This window comes from Lithobates pipiens, unplaced genomic scaffold (assembly GCF_037356315.1).
Source record: "Lithobates pipiens isolate NorthernLeopardFrog02 unplaced genomic scaffold, aLitPip1_a1.2 Scaffold_30, whole genome shotgun sequence".
Taxonomy (NCBI): domain Eukaryota; kingdom Metazoa; phylum Chordata; class Amphibia; order Anura; family Ranidae; genus Lithobates; species Lithobates pipiens.
The window spans coordinates 169,460,056-169,477,260 of NW_027507791.1; the positions used below are offsets into that span (position 1 = coordinate 169,460,056).

A 17,205-nucleotide genomic window follows, 5' to 3' on the forward strand; every position below is an offset into this window, starting at 1 on the left:
GGGGGGGGAGGGAGGGGGTATAATTACCATCATTGGTGGGTGAGGGGGGGAGTTGGGGGGGGGAGGTGTGGGCACGTGGATAGGCCGTGAATGAGGCGGTCCTCCCAAAGAATGCTAGGTGGGCAAAAGGTGACCTGTGGGTCACCGGGACACCTAAGCGAGGAACAAATGTGGAAATTGTTCACTCCTCCGAATGGAGGAGGGGGAAGGGGGGAGGGGGGATGGGAGGGGGGTGGAGGGGGGGGTGGGTCAGGGGGTAATCTCTCTCTCAAACAGGGTTTAGGTGCTCTCTCTCCCGCTCTCTCGCCCCCCCTTCTCTCTTCCCCCGCGTCGACCTCCGGTGGGGGGGGGATGTTTCCCTCCCGGAGGGGCGGGGGAGGAGAGGAGGGGGAGGGGTTCAGTGAGATATGACAAGACTGAAATTGATAACATATAATGTAAGGGGTATAAGTACTCCCCAAAAAAAGTTCAGAGTTAATAGGGAGTTGGAATTGTATGGAGCGAATGTGGTCTGCTTGCAGGAAACACATTTATCACACGAGGCTACAGGGAGACTGACGTCCCGGGGGTTCCCAACATGGTTCTACGGTGACTCTACAACATGTAACGCCAGGGGGGTAGCAATAGGCTTTGAGAGAAGTGTTAGGTTTGAAGTCGAGAAACAGATGGCCGACCCGGAAGGGAGATTCTTGTTTATAAGAGGGAAACTATCGGATGGAATATACACCTTTGCGAATATATACTCCCCAAACAGGGACCCAGATAAATTTTTAAGGAAGGTTTTGGAACTATTAGCGGAGTTTAAAAAAGGTAAACTGATAGTAGCGGGAGATCTGAATATGGGCATCGACCCTCGGGTGGACTCCTCAGCTGGGTCCCCGCGATGGCCGGAGCTTAGATATAAAAAAATAAAGGCCCTGCTCTTAGAATTTCAGTTGGTTGACGCTTGGAGGATTAAACATCCGAACAGCAGAGACTATACTTTCTACTCTTCGGTGCATGGGACATTCACCCGAATTGATTATGTTCTGATTGAACATCAAATGCTCCCAGCTCTCAAAGATACAGTAATAAAATCTATCTCCTTATCTGACCATGCCCCAGTCATGGTGCAGCTGGAGCTTGTAATGGATCAGGCTAAAAGAGAGACATGGAGATTAAATGAAGCTTTGATCCAGGACCCAGAAACTAGAAGCAGAATTGAAATAGAACTAGAAGAGTTTTTTATAAGAAATGATTCCCCTGGGGTTACGAGGAGTACGATATGGGAGACCCACAAAGCATATATACGAGGAATCCTAATAAGCATCGGGACAGGGAAAAAAAAGGAAATAGGGAAAAGGTTACAGGATCTAAATAAGGAGATTTGGGAACTGGAGCAACAAACTAGATCAAAGGGGATCCCAGAGAAAGTAGAGCTAAAAGAGAAGAAGCTACAATTAGAAGAACTTATGGAGGAGGAAAGGGTGCGAGTTAACCACTGGGCAGAGAGCATAAGATACCAGGAGGGGAACAAACCTGGGAAATGGTTAGCGAGAGTAGTGCGGGAGAGAAGGAATGCGTCTTTCATACCCAAAATTAAAAATGAAAAGGGGGAAATGAAGCACTCCACCCCTGAAATAGCGACGGTCTTCCATAAATATTATAGTCTGTTATATAAGGTAGGACAGGGAATGGAGAAAAACAGAGCTACTGAGTATTTAAAAGGGATAGATCTTCCTAAAGTCCCAGAGGAAGAGCTGGAAATGTTGGAGACCCCGGTCACGGTAGACGAGGTGGCGAGGGCAATAAGAGGGATGGCAATAGGGAAAAGTCCAGGCCCGGATGGGTTCCCAATTTCATATTATAAAAAGTTTGAAAAGATATTGGCCCCCAAATTATGCGAGTATATGAATGCAGTTGCAGAAGGGGAAGATCTGAGGGAAGAGGCATTGATGGCTTACATAACTTTGATATTAAAGGAGGGGAAGGAGCCAACAACCCCTGGGAGTTATAGACCAATCTCTCTCCTGAACACGGATGTGAAGATATTCTCAAAAGTGATAGCAGAGAGATTGAAACCGTTGCTCCCCCAATGGGTCCATAGGGACCAAACGGGGTTTGTTATGGGCAGGGAGGGGAGGGACAACTGTCTTAAAACCCTAATGTTGATTCATGGGGCGGAGAGCAGTGGACCCCCAGTCGCCCTGTTATCGGTGGATGCTGAAAAAGCATTCGACAGGGTAGACTGGGGCTTCATGTTTGAGACTTTAAGATATTTGGGGTTAAAAGAAAAAATATTACGATGGATAAAAGCATTTTATTCCCGCCCGTCGGCAAAAATTAAAATTAACGGTAACCTCTCCCCGGTAGTGAAGCTATACAATGGAACTAGACAGGGATGCCCCCTGTCTCCAATGCTGTTTATACTCGCCTTGGAACCCTTGTTGGCTTCAATTAGGAAGAATGGAGACATAAGGGGGGTGAGAATGGGCGGAGAAGAGTATAAGATCTCTGCGTATGCGGATGACATATTATTTTATGTTTCGGACCTCAGGGTGACTTTGCCAAATATAATCAGGGAGATCCATAGATATGGGAAGCTGACAAATTTCAAGATTAACATGTCAAAAACTGAGATTCTGAACATAACGGTACCAAAAAAAGAACAAGAGGAACTCCAGAGGTTCTTCCCCTTCATCTGGTGTAGGGAAGACTTGAGGTACCTGGGAGTAAAAATCACACCCACATTGTCATCCGCATACGCAGCTAATTATACAGATATATTGAATAGGGTGAAAGAATGTATAAAACGCATGAGATATAAACCCCTGTCGCTAATAGGAAGAGTAAACGCGTTGAAAATGTTTATTTTACCAAAACTGATATATGTGTTTCAAATGATCCCAATAAAAGTTCCGCAGGAGTTCTTTAGGAAACTCCAAACCCTAATTTTAAAACATATATGGGGACGTAGGAATCCTAGAATCTCATATGCGACTCTGGAAAGGGGGAAAGTAGAAGGGGGATTAGCCGCCCCGAACTTTAGAAGATATTATCAGGCAGCAGTAATTTCACGGGTGGTGGATTGGGTGTATGATAAAGGCGATAAAGGGTGGGTAAATATAGAGAAAACACAAAGTGGAGTTAATTTAGGAAAAAGGATCTGGATACCTAGGGACTACCGTGACTTGGGGAGAAGCACTAACCCACTAACTACTAATTTGTTTAGAATATGGGATAAAGTGGGTGAATTAAATCACTGGCAGCACAATTCACCTTTAATTTCTTTATTAGACACAAGTTTTTTTAAACCAGGGAAGGAAGAATATGTTTATTTCACTAGATGGGCAAAAAGGGATGATATTTTTTTGAAAGATGTGATGAATGGGGACAGAGTTTGTACTTTAGGAGAAATAAGACAAAAATGGGGATGTAGGAAATTAGACAGCTGGAGATATGCACAAATTAAACATTTTGTTCAGGCGCTACCCCGACCACTCCGCGGGGAAGGAGATCTTAGACCTATGGAGAGAATGCTTTCAGACCCGGGCTGTAAAAAAAAAAGTTTGTCCAAAATCTATAAAATTCTGGAGGAGGAAAAGGAACCAGGAGAACCATTGTTTTTAAAAAAATGGGAAGAAGAGTTGGGTACTCTGGGAGATAAGGAACGTAGAAAGAAGATTTTAAGAATAGCAGGTACAATATCTAAGGACAATATGTCAGCGGAAATGTCATTTAAATTAATGGCAAGATGGTATATTGTCCCACAAAGAGCACATAAGAGAAGGCCGGACATATCAGCACTCTGCTGGAGGGGTTGTGATAAGGTGGGAACTTTTGCACATATCTGGTGGGAGTGTGGTAAGATTGGCCCTTATTGGGAGAAAATAATAGGAAACATCTTCCAGATAACAGGGGAACAGGTAAAGAAGGATCCTTGGACATGTCTATTCCATGACACAGATAAAACAATAGGGGAATATAAAAATTCATTGATACCTCACTTATTGATTGCTGCAAAAAGCCTGATCCCAAAGAGATGGGGCTCTGTTGAACCCCCATCCATGAGGGAATGGTTAGCTAAAGTAGAGTGGTTAAGATCAATGGAGGAATCAATATTTAAAAGAGGAGATCAAGTGGAAATTTATCATAGCAAATGGGGAAAATGGTTGGAGTATAAGAAACAAGGGAATGTCCCAGAATGAGTGGTCCCGAGGGGAGAGGAGGGGGAGGGCGGGAGAGAGAGACGGAGAGAGAGAGGGGGGGGTTGGGGAGGGAGATCTGAGGGGGAGGGGACGGGAAAATATAAGTTTATGGAATAGGAAGCATATTTTTGTAACATTCCTACTTTTTCGAAATTCTTTAAAATAAATAAAAATAAAATGGAGGAAGATGTTAAAAAAAGAAAAAAGGAAAAAGGATTGCATGTGATGTCAAAGTAGCACTGCCAATAGGCAAAATAGTGGCGATGAGAAGAAGGGCACCAAAAAATCACAAGGGCGTAAAACTTGCCACAAATTTGTTGACAAGAGAGTATGGCGTGCTATAAACTGATGCAAAAAAAAAAAAAAGTGGTGTGTTGTCAGTGGTGATTTCAATGTGACAGTTAATGTGGAGAACTACAAAAATACAAAATAGAGCAAAAGAGTGCTAAGTTTATTTTGTTAAGTCACGTTAAGTTACGTTAAGTAATTGGCCATTATTGGTTTGGCAGAACATGGTTTATTTTGATTTAAGATAGTTTTATTCTCTACTTATAGCCGAGTTTTGGACCACTTTATTATTCGCATTATTCATATTTATTATGCAGAGTGTAAGTATTGCAGTGAGACGATATTGCTTTTGAAAGATTTGTTTTATTATACATAACATTGTTAGCAGATTAATAGGACAATTTACATGGCTTAATATTGCAGAGCGTAATTTAACAGGAAAGAGATCCAAAGCGTTAGTTGCAGTAGCTTCATAAAACTGAGAACTCGTTGCATTACTCTAAATTTAAAAGTTGTTCCGGTAGCATTGGGAAGACTATATTAGATGAGTGATCTGCACATTTCGTTTACTATTGCAGAGAGATACCGTCTAAATGTTAAAATTTTAATATGTACTGCGTGTAAGGTTGAAATAATATGGTTTTGTGTGAGTTGGTATACCAGGATTTAGAGATAGTAATCTTTTTATTCTAAAAGTAAATATAGCAAAATAACTCAGATTAATATTGAGACAGTATATACACGAGTGGAAATACACGAAATAACAGCAACGACGTTTGTAGGTTTTAATCAATCAGGTTCATTACGTGTCTTTAATCATGTAGTGAATATACCCCAAATATAGCATAAGGATGCGAAAGGATAATAACTGGCCTAGGATGACATGGCAAAACACAAACTGCATTAGAAATGTGAATATGAATTAGAGATAAAATGTCAATCCCCATTCGGTTACTTACAGGTATTAATACTGTTAACACGGTTACGTACAGCAAAGTGATAGCTGAGCAGCTAAATATTGTACAATAGAAGAGATTAAGTATTGCAGTTGAAAAGAGATCGGAAGAGTTAGTTGCAGTAGCTTCAAAATGACTGAGAAATCATTTCATTACTCTAAATGTAAAAGTTATCCCGGTAGCACTGAGTGGACTGATATTAGATGAGTGATCGTTGTAGTCCAAATTCAGTTTCCTATAGCAGACAGATACCAGCTAAATGTGAGAAGTGCAATTAAACTTTTCACGGTAGTATTGCATTACTCTTAATATGTGCAGCGTGTAAAGAAGCAATAAGATGGTTTTGTATTATCCTAAAATTAGCAGTATACGTAATAAAGGTGAGTAGGTAACCTGGATTTAGACAGCAAACTCTACAATCTAATTTAGCAAAATTGGAACAGATAATATTGAGACAGTATATACAAGTCGTGTTTAAGTGGAAATACACAAAATATCTAGCTTACTCTTGTTCAATAGAGCGTTGCAAAGTAATACCAATGCAGAATGTCGGAATAGCAATTAGATGAGATGATTGCTTTAATCATGAAATATTAGCAACGACGTGACAAGGTTTCTATCGTTTTTCAGAATCCTTACGTGTGTTTAAGGATGAGAAAGTATAATAACTGGCAAAGTATGACATGGCAAAGAGACAAATTGCATTAGAGATGTGAGATAGACATGAAATGTCAATCCCCATTGGTTATTTACATGTAACCATTAATACAGTTAATGCGGCTACATACAGCAAAGTGTGAGCTAAGCAGCTAAAGGGTATTTTTTTTTTCAATTCCAACGTGTAAATCGTTCCATTAATTTTGTTATGCAGGAAGACGGCTTACACTGACTGTTTTCGTCTCCACTGGAAAGAGAATCCTATTGCATAGAGGTAGCGAGAGATGGTTGCATTACTCTTAATGTGTAAAGGTTTTAAAAAGATGGTTTTGTGTGAATTTTGATTAAACGTAAAATTAGCTGTAGACATTATATCTATGGTTAGGTTTACAATGATTTAAAGATAGTAATCTCTCTAATATAATAATAATAATAATAATAAGTATAGCAAAACAAATTAGGTCCAGATAAAGTGAATACACAAAGGGGATCAAGGGATAGTTGCAAAGTAATATCCTCATTAAGGCAGAATGTCGGAATATCAATGAGATTCGATGGTTGCAACATAAAACGAAATATGAGCACGGCTAAAATACAGAACAATAGTATATAATTTAAGAATACAGTAGAATAGTATAAATTATTTAAGATTAAATAGATTTAGCTTGAAAAAAATCTAAGTTTATATCGTTGAGTAAATCGTTGAGTAAATCGTAAATTTATCAGCTAAATTAACTCTGAGAATATGATTAATTTCACAGTTCCATTACGCGGTCTTTTTCCACTGGTATAGTCATGATGTAATATTAGTAACTGCTATCAGTAAATGTTAAAATTGTAAGACAGTTCACGGTTATGTGGAATTGATATGGATTTAAAAGCGGTACATTAATGTTCTGAAGCACATGGCAGAAAGACGGCTTACACTGCTTTTCTCACATTTTGCTGCGGTAAAAAAAAATGTTTTGTCACTGTGTTTTAACTGTGACATTTAAGGTGGAGAAAAAGAAGTAATACAGAAATAGAGTCAAACAGTGGAAACGTTTATTTGCTTATGTCATGACAGCTGATACTGGTTGAGCAATAAAACTGTTTTATTAAGATGTAACTAGTTTTATTCTCTACATATATGTTTTTCAGAGAGTTGTATAGGCGACCAATAGGAAATTTAAATGGCTTAATAATGCAGGGAGGAAGTATCGCTGTTCAACGGTAAGAGAATGAAAGCTTAGCTTGAAAATGGCCGATAAATAGTTGCGTTAGTCTAAATTTAAATGATATGCCGGTACCAATGAGAAAGCTTATATTAGACTAGTTGATTTTTGCATTACACCGTCCTATTATTATTATTATTAAGATTATAGTGCAGAGAGATACTCAGTTAATGTCAGAGATACTCGGTTAATGTCAGAAAAGCAATAAAACTGTTTACATCGTTAGCGAGCGATAGTTACATTACTTTTAGTATGTGCAGCATGTCTGGTAGCAAATGGATGGTTTTGTGAACATTTTGCATTACCGTACAATTAGCGGCAGAACTCATCGAAGTGAATAGATTTAACCGGATTTGAGAAAATACTCTCTATTTCTAATAAGAAATAAAGCAAAATAAGTCAGGATGGTGTGTCAGGACTGTCACATACTCAATGTGACAGTTGATGTGGAGAATTACACATATGCAAAATAGAGCAAAAGAGTACATGGTATATTTTGATGTTTATTTTGATGTATGATAGTTTTATTGCATGCTTGATGTGGATAATTAAAATCGTGTAGTGAGTATAATCTATATTTAGCATAAGAATGAAAAGGCATAACATGGCAATGAGACAAACTCCATTAGATATGTGAGCTAGATGAAATGATGTATAGCCCAGATTGTCTTCTGTTATCACTTAGCCTACCCTCTAAATTCACTAGCCTCTCTATATACACTAGCCGGTCTTCTGCATACAATAGACTGTCTTCTATATACACTAGCCTATGTTCTGAATACACTAGCCCGTCTTCTGTATGCCCTAGCCTATCTTCTGTATACATTAGTCTCTCTGTATAAACTAGCATCTCTGTATACCCCAAACTGTCTTCTGTAAACACTTGTCTCTCTTTATAACCTGTCTAGTCTTTCTTCTGTACACACTAGCTTCTCTGTATACACTAACCAGGCTTCTATATACAATAGCTTCACTCTATGCACTAGCCTCTCTGTATAATCTAGCCTCTCTGTATACCCTAGATAGTGTTCTGCATACATTAGCCTCTCTGTAGAAGCCAGCCTTTATTCTGTATTCACTAGCCTTTCTTCTGTATGCTGTAGTCTTCTATACTAGCTTCTCTGTACACCCTCGGTATACCACAGCCTGTCTTCTGTATGCACTAGACTGTAAAAACTAGATAGAATACACCAGCCGGTCTTCTGTACCCACTAGACTCTCTGTATACACTACCCAGTCTTCTGTATACACTGTCAGCTTGGATGTATACCCAAGCCTGTCTTCTGTATACACTAGTTTCTCTATATGCACTGTCCTTTCTGTATACACTCGACCCTCTCTATCCACTAACCTCTCTATATACACTAACATCTTTGTATATACTAGCCTCTCTTTAAACTAGCCTCTCTGTGTACCCCAACCTCACTGTTTACTCTAGCATCTCTGTATACTCAAGCCTATCTACATACACGAGTCTGTATTCTGTATTCACTAGCCTTTCTTCTGTATGCTGTAGTCTTCTATATATACCAGCTTCTCTGTACACCCTTGCATCTCTGTAAACACTGTGTAAACTAGCCAGTCTTATGTATACACTCGCTGACTGTATACACTAGACTCTCTGAATACACTAAACCCTCTGTATACCACAGCCTGTCTTCTGTATACACCAGACTGTAAAAACTAGCTAGAATACAACAGCCTGTCTTCCGTACCCACTAGACTCTCTGTATCCACTACCCAGTCTTCTGTATACACTGTCAGCTTGGATGTATACCCAAGCCTGTCTTCTGTATACACTAGCTTCTCTATATACACTGTCCTTTCTGTATTCACTCGACTCTCTCTATACACTAACCTCTCTATATACACTAACATCTTTGTATATACTAGCCTCTCTTTAAACTAGCCTCTCTGTGTACCCCAGCCTCACTGTTTACTCTAGCATCTCTATATACTCAAGCCTATCTACATACACGAGTCTGTATTCTGTATTCACTAGCCTTTCTTCTGTATGCTGTAGTCTTCTATATATACCAGCTTCTCTGTACACCCTAGCACTGTAACAGTGCTAGGTTCCTGTATTACAGAAACAGAACACCAGCAATAAGGTGTATACTGTGCAGGAGGCACACAACACCCACTCTAACTTCTGCACTGCAGATGCATGTATTGCAGAAATTGAACACCAGTAATAAAGGGTAGCTTCAGGTGTGTACTGTGCAGGAGGCACATAACACCCACTGTAACAGTGCTAGGTTCCCAAGCAGTAAAGACACTGTCCCTGACTATCGTCCTCTTTCCCTGACCACCGCAACACACTATACAAACCCCCCTGAGCTATAATTGGCCACAGGAATCCTGCCTGTTGTGAATTGTGGCTCTCCTCACAGAGGATGTCACATCTGTTCTTATTATATAGAACCTATTATGCTCCTCGTAAACGTTTTCAATTTGGCCGAAAGGCCGGACGCAAGTTGCCCCCGGTGTGGGAACATGGGGGGAGACATGATGCACATGTTTTGGAGATGCCCGAAGTTGATCCGCTACTGGACAGAGGTGACAGGAACCATTGATCGGGTGTTTGGAACCTCCACCAGGATGGAGGCGAAGTATTGTCTCCTGGGATTAGTTGAAGGAGTTGGAAACCCAGGAAGCAGCCAGATGGCAGTTCTGAGATGCCTATTTCAGGCAAGGAAACTGATTGCCCAACCCTGCTTAGCCTCCAATGTTGGCAATGACTTGTTTTTTTTTGCTTGTTTCCCAAGATGACCATGTTGGCGTTTGTCAAGATGGTTGAGAGTGCCCGAAGAGATCGCCTATGGCCCCATCACCTTGAAAGTGCCTGATCTTGTCTGATCTCAGAGGCTAAGCATTGTCGGGCCTGATTAGTAACTGGATGGGAGACCAACTGGGCATACCAGGTGCCATAGGCTTCTTTTTATGTTGTTGGCGTTGACATGTTTTTTTTTTTCCACTTGTTTCCCAAGGTGATCATCTTGGCATTTCTCAAGAGGGCTGAGAGAGCCCAAAGAAATCTCCTACGGCCACATCACCCTGAAAGCACCCGATCTCATCTGATCTCAGAGGCTAAGCAGGGTCCGGCCTGGATAGTACCTAATTACAGGTGCCGTAGGAATCTTTTTATATTGTTGGCTTTGACCTGTTTTTCTTTCACTTGTTTCCCAAGGTGACCATTTTAGCATCAGTCAAGAGTTTTGAGTATGTCCCGAAGCGTTCGCCTAAGGTCACATCACCCTGAAAGCGCCCGATCTCAGAGGCTAAGCAGGGTCTGGGTCAGATGGGAGACCGCCAGGGTCTATGTTGTTGGCGTTGACCTGTTTTTTTTCACTTGTTTCCCAAGATGACCATCTTGGCATTTGTCAAGAGGGTTGAGAGTGTCTAAATAGAACACCTATGGCCACATCACCCTGAAAGCGCACAATCTCATCTGATCCCGGAGGCCTAGCAGTGTACGGCCTGGTTAATACCTGTATGGGAGACGATCTGTGAATACCAGGTGCCGTAGGCTTCTTTTTATGTTGTTGGCATTGACCTGTTTATTTTCGCTTGCTTCCCAAGGTGGCCATCTTGGCGTTTAACAAGAGGGTTGAGAGTGCCCAAAGAGATCACCTACGGCCCCATCACCCTGAAAGCGCCCAATCTCATCTGATCTCAGAGCCTAAACAGTGTCGGGCCTGGTTAGTACCTGGATGGGAGACCGCCTGGGAATACCAGGTGCCATAGGCTTCTTTTTATGTTGTTGACTTTGACCTGTTTTTTTCGCTTGTTTCTCAAGGCGACCATCTTGGCGTTTGTCAAGAGGGTTGGGCGTGTCTTGAAGAGAACGCTTACGGCCACATCACCCTGAAAGCACCCGATCTCGTCTGATTTCAGAGGCTAAGCAGCGTCAGGCCTGGTTAGTACCTGGATGGGAGACTGCCTGGGAAGACCAGGTGCCATAGAAGGATCTGGCCTGGTTAGTGTCTTGATTGGGAGATCGCCTGGGAATACTGGATGTCGTAGGCTTCTTTTTATGTTGTTGGCTTTGACCAGTTTTTTTAGCTTGTTTCCCAAGGTGACCATCTTGGCCTTTGTCAAGAGGCTTCAGAGTGCCCAAAGAGAGTGCCTATGGCCAAATCACCCTGAAAGAGCCCAATCTCATCTGATCTCGGAGGCTAAGCAGCGATGGGCCTGGTTCGTACCTGGATGGGAGACAGCCTGGCAATACCAGGTGCCGTAGGCTTCTCATTATGTTGTCGGTGTTGACCTGTTTTTTTTCCCTTGTTTCCCAAGGTGACCATCTTGGCATGTGTCAAGAGGATTGAGCGTGCACAAAGAAATTGCCTACGGGCACAACACCCTGAAAGCACCCAATCTCGTTTGGTCTCAGAGGCTAAGCAGGGTTGGGCCTGGTTTGTACCTGGATGGGAGACCGCCTGAGTTTTCCAGATGCCGCAGGCTTCTTTTTATGTTGTTGGTGTTGACCTGTTTTTTTGCTTGTTTCCCAAAGTGATCATCTTGGCATTTATCAAGAGGGTTGAGAGTGCCTAAAGAGATCGCTTACAGCCGCATCACCCTGAAAGCACACTATCTCTTCTGATCTCAGAGGCTAAGAAGGGTTGGGCCTAGTTAGTACTTGAATGGGAGACGACCTTGGAATACCAGGTGCCGTATTATTCTTTTTATGTTGTTGGCGTTGACCTGTTTTTTTTCGCTTGTTTTCCCCCTTGGCATTTTTCAAGAGGGATGAGAGTGCCCAAAGAGATTGCCTATGGGCACATCACCCTGAAAGCGCCCAATCTCCGCTGATCTCAGAGGCTAGAAAGGGTCACGCCTTGTTAATACCTGGATGGGAGACCGCCTGGGAATACTAGGTGCTGTAGGCTTCTTTTTATGTTGTTGGCATTGACTTGTTTTTTTTGTTTGTTTCCCAAGGTGACCATCTTGGAGTTTGTCAAGAGGGTTGAGCGTGCCTGAAAAAATCTACTATGGCTGCATCACCATGAAAGAGCCAAATCTCATTTGATCTCAGAGGCTAAGCAGGGTTGGGACCTGGTTAGTACCTGGATGGGAGACTGCCTGGGATTTCTCGATGCCATAGGCTTTTTTTTTAAGTTGTTGGCATTGACTTATTTTTTTTTTTTTTATTATTTTATTAAGTATAAGTAGAACAACATAAATATAACAGTCAACCATACAGCATGACCCAGGGTCACAATTACATGGTAACAAAAAATAGGCAGCCAAATAACTCTGGGTTCTCAGAGGGGAGTCCTACAGTTTCATGCAGAAAAGAGAGAAACCCCACCTCCGACATGTGGTACAGTATAACTAGTGCAGCTCCGTTCGGACAAATGTAATCATGGAGAACAACTGGGACCACAGCGAGCCAGCTTATCATGACCTATGTGAACCAGAGTAAAATATGAGCCGGTCGTGTCCAGAACCCTGGGGTTCTTCTGGGTCCCGAAGGCTAGTAAGGAGACAAGGCATAGTCAAAAGGGAGGATGGAGGGAGAAGAGAGTGCAAAGACAGAGAGAGAGGAGGGGGGGGGGGATGGCGGCGGGGAAAAAAAGAAAAATAAAGACAAAAAGGGAGGGGGGGGGAATGGCACCCAGGGCAGACATGGCCTACGTAGGTAAACATTAGATGTTCAGTCGTTTTCTGGGACACGGGCGCTGCTCACCTCCCGAATGTAATACCTCCAGGGCCTCCATGTAACACTAAATGCCTCTTCAGTGTTGTGAAGGGTGGCGGTCAATTCTTCCATCCGGAGAATATGATTGACTTTGGAATACCACAGCACCTTGGATGGGAGCTGAGGCTGCCTCCACAGTGTGGGAATGCAGACCCAGGCGGCGTTCAGGAGTTGCATCGTGAGGGTTTTTTTGTATTTTCGAATAGGCTGTTCAGTCAAGTGTAGAAGGCACGCTGCTGGGTTGTCTGCGATATCTACATTTGTGAGAGTTTTTATCGTCCCGGTCACCTCCACCCAAAAGTTCCTCAAGGCCGGGCATGCCCAGAAAATGTGTCCCATGGTCCCCGTATCTGAATTGCACCTCCAACAAACATCCGGGATCGATCTATTCATTTTATTCAGAAGGTATGGGACTCTATACCAGCGTGAGACTATCTTGTATCCTGATTCTTGATATTGGTTTGTGATGGAAGCTTTATGTACTAAGGTCAGGATCTTCCCTATCTGTTGTGGGGTAAATGTGATGCCTAAGTCCCTCTCCCATTTGTGGATAAATGGTGGGGTCGACTCCTCCTCCTGACTACTCAATAGGTTGTACAGGAGGGAGAGGGTGTGTCGCACAGGTTCCCTTTTGTGACAGATGGATTCATAAGGCGTCAGGTCTCTAGGAGTGTAGGGGGCCCTTTGTATGGCCAGAAGAAATTGACGAAGTTGATAAGCACTAAACAAGTCAAGCGGAGGGTCAGAAAGCTCGGCGACAGTTTGCGTAGTCGGGAGCCCTCCCGAGGGCCACACCTCTCCCAGATGCTGTTTCCCCACCACTGTCAACTGTCGCAGTTTCTTGTTGGTAAATCCCGGTGGGAAGTCTGGATTACCTATAACCCAAGTCATTGGTGATGGAAGGGGAGCAATGTGTGTGCAGCGGAACAACCTCCGCACAACAGCCAACGTAGCTCCCACTACGGGGTGATCTCTGAGGTCTTTTGGTAGGGAAGACAGGAGCCACGGGGAGGTCAATAGGGGAATTGATCCATCCTCAATCTCCATCTCCACCCACTGCTTGTGTGGGCCATTACAATGCCAATCAACGACTCTTGCTAGCAGAGTCGCTCTGTAGTATTGTCTCAGATCTGGGAGACCCAGACCCCCCTTGTCCTTTGGTCTGGCAAGCAATTGCAAACGGGCTCTGGGCGGTTTGCGCACCCAAACAAAGTCCTGGAGCAGCACCTGCAGTTGTCTGAAATGAAAAAAATTGGGGGTAACCGGATCGTTAATGTCTGGAACAAGTATAAGATCCGCGGGAGGGCCATCATTTTGAATGCATTACAGCGCCCGAACCAGGTCAGTGTTAAAGCATGCCAGTTTCCCAAATCAAATTTCAGTCTATTCAGGAGAGGGACAAAATTAAGTGGGTACAATTGCGCTAAATCCGCTGCGATGTATCTTGGGCCTCCGGGATCGCCTGAAGCCACCGGAGCCACGCCGGCGGGTGAGGTAAGGGGCTGTCATGGGTCCCCTCCCGTCACCTCCCCCCTCGCCCGGGTCTCATTTGGGCCTAAGGATCCCCAGGGTTTCCTACAGCTGCTGCCTGGAAAGTGCTCCACGGCCGTTCCGGCCTACAACTGCTGCCGCGGTTTGCCTACTTGCTCTGGCCTGATCGACCACCCCCCCCCCCCTCACGGAGGATTGCTTTATTTGAATTATTTATCTACTTCTGGTTCTCCATCCACATTTGATTGTGACCCCAGTCTGCTCTCCTGGCCCACTATTCCAGGCATCCTTGCTCCAAGCATCCCCTGCAGCCTCATACTCCCTCTGCATACAGACTCTGCTCTGGCTATCTTTGTGTACTCATTTACCTTACTGCAGCAGGGGACTGACAACTTTACATTCCTTCTACCTGGATGATCTTACAATCCTCTCAGATAATAAGCCAGCATTCCTCACAAAATTACTACGGCGGAGGTCACCTTGAACTATCTCATGACTGTAACTATAGGGCCATGTCTTGACGTATGCAAGCCCCTCCTAAATGATCTAGACTTTCACCTATAAGGGTCTACCCCCACATATGGAGAGGTAGGTCGGGCCTACACTCAGCTCCTGGCTCCCCCGACCCCACGGCCCTCATTTCGGACAGTAAACCGGACCAAACACAGCTCCATGGGGAAAGACAAGCCCAAAGCACACAAGAGCGGCAATGGCCGTCACCCGGGAGGGGATCTAGATGATTATTTCGGCCATGGACGGTTGTCCTCACAGCACCGACCAGCATCCAAAGGGACGCCGGCCCCTCCATCTCCGGCGCGCTCTGAATCAGCCCTGCAATCTCAGGTGCGTCCCCACAGCCTGCTCTCACACTCTGAGGACACTGCCCTCTCCCCCAGGCTTACCAGAAGCCGCTCTAATGCCTCCCTAGGATCGGGGGATGGATGGGACATGGAATCGCAGATCAGATCCCTGCACAGCTACATGAGGTCTCTACCCACCAAAGCTGACTTTGAACACTGTGTGCATAGGATCGAGGAAACATATCGAAAAGAGATCTCTGATTTGAGAAAAGATGTGGGGGTACGCTTTGATGATGTGGATAGCACAGTAGATGGCCTGCGGGACACTGTACAATCGCATGATCGGATCCTCAATACCCACACTGTCCTGCTTCAGCAACTCTCATACCAGCAGGACGACCTTGAAAACCGCAGTCGCCGCAACAACATACGTATACGGGGGATACCCGAGTCGGTTGACCCCAAGGATCTACCAGCGGCTGTGACGGCTATCTTCAACCAAATACTCCAACGCCCCAAAGATGACCCAATCGAATTGGACCGGGTGCACCGTACATCGGGTCCCCGCACCCCTGACCCCTCCTTCATCCGTGACACACTGTGCCGTGTCCATTTCTACAAAATAAAGGAGAACATTATGAGGGCCGCCAGCACGCAGCAGTCGATTCTCTCCCATCATGCTCCTCCCTGATCTCTCCCGCCAAACACTGGCCATGCGGAAATCCTTACGACCCCTCACGCAACTCCTACAAGCAAGACAGATCAAATACCAATGGCGTTTCCCGTTCCATCTTCGAGTGCACCATGCGGGTAAAATCGTTGTATTTTGTACATTGGGGGACCTGCCTACATTTCTCAGTACGCTTGAACTGCCTCAAGTCGCCCTACCCGACTGGCCGTTTACACCGACCACCCCAGGTTTACCCTACACCCCGCAATGGCAGAAGCAAGGTCGCAAGCGCACCCCACGGTCCCCGCAGCTTCAGGATCCCAACGACTGACCCGATCCAGTGGGCCCCCCCCCCCCCCGGGCCTGTTTTCTTTTCCCGCCACTGGGGTCCTCCCCTGAGATGGCCTTGGACCCGTATGGGTCGAATAACTCACATGCTGATTAACCCTCTTGTTTACAGGTTTTTTGTATATTTTTTACAACCCCGTTGCTGTGGCCCCCTCCTCCCTATCCCTATAGTTGGGGTGCTCCGTTGTGTTTTTTTTTTTTTTGATAGTTCCTGGACGGATCTCACGACTTGTCTTTGCAATCCACTGCCTACAATGGTCCCCTCTGTGTTGCCTTTGACGTACTTTAAGATTATTGTTATGTTTAATCTGATTCCTTCGTAGGGCCTGCTGCATATCCTTACCCCCTATGACTCATAGATGTTCTCTATTTTGTGCCGGTTTACAAATGCATTTATTGATGACCACTAAGATAATTATGCTTATTATGTTCTTTGGTTTACTCTTTAGGTCGCAACTGATTTTGGTTTACCCGTGGGGCCGGGGTGCTGGGAGCTGCCCGGTTCTGTGATTTTGTTCCACCCCCCCCCCCCCCCCCCTTACTGGGTTTTTCTTCCTTTTTTTTTCTCTCTTATTTATGTTTTTCGTTGTGCGCCCCACGGTGTTCCTATGATCACTGTGGGGTGCACTGATTTGTGCCTTTATTACAGGGTTTTTTTCTCTATAATGTTTGCCTTTTGGAGCCACCTAGTGGCCTTTTTTTTTGTTTTTGTCTTGACTACTCCTCTTTTCTGCCTGACCTATTGGGCCCGTCTCCTACCATTGATGTTTACAAATGCTCTGTTCCATGTCCCCCTGTTTGTTGTGCTGGGAGTGGGTTGCCATACCTACCACTGTTGCTACTACCTATGCAAGGTTATTATATCGTCTTTTCTCTCTCTTCTTCTTCTTTTT

At 44.2% G+C, this 17,205-nt stretch overlaps 4 pseudogenes; all 4 read left to right on the top strand.

The window, feature by feature from the left end:
* Nucleotides 1-10,119: 10,119 nt before the first annotated feature.
* Nucleotides 10,120-10,238, top strand: LOC143949379 (5S ribosomal RNA; annotated as a pseudogene).
* A 695-nt stretch (nt 10,239-10,933) lies between these two features.
* On the top strand, nt 10,934-11,052 carry LOC143949175 (5S ribosomal RNA; annotated as a pseudogene).
* A 99-nt stretch (nt 11,053-11,151) lies between these two features.
* Nucleotides 11,152-11,270, top strand: LOC143949507 (5S ribosomal RNA; annotated as a pseudogene).
* A 159-nt stretch (nt 11,271-11,429) lies between these two features.
* LOC143949432 (5S ribosomal RNA) lies at nt 11,430-11,548 on the top strand (annotated as a pseudogene).
* Nucleotides 11,549-17,205: the final 5,657 nt, after the last annotated feature.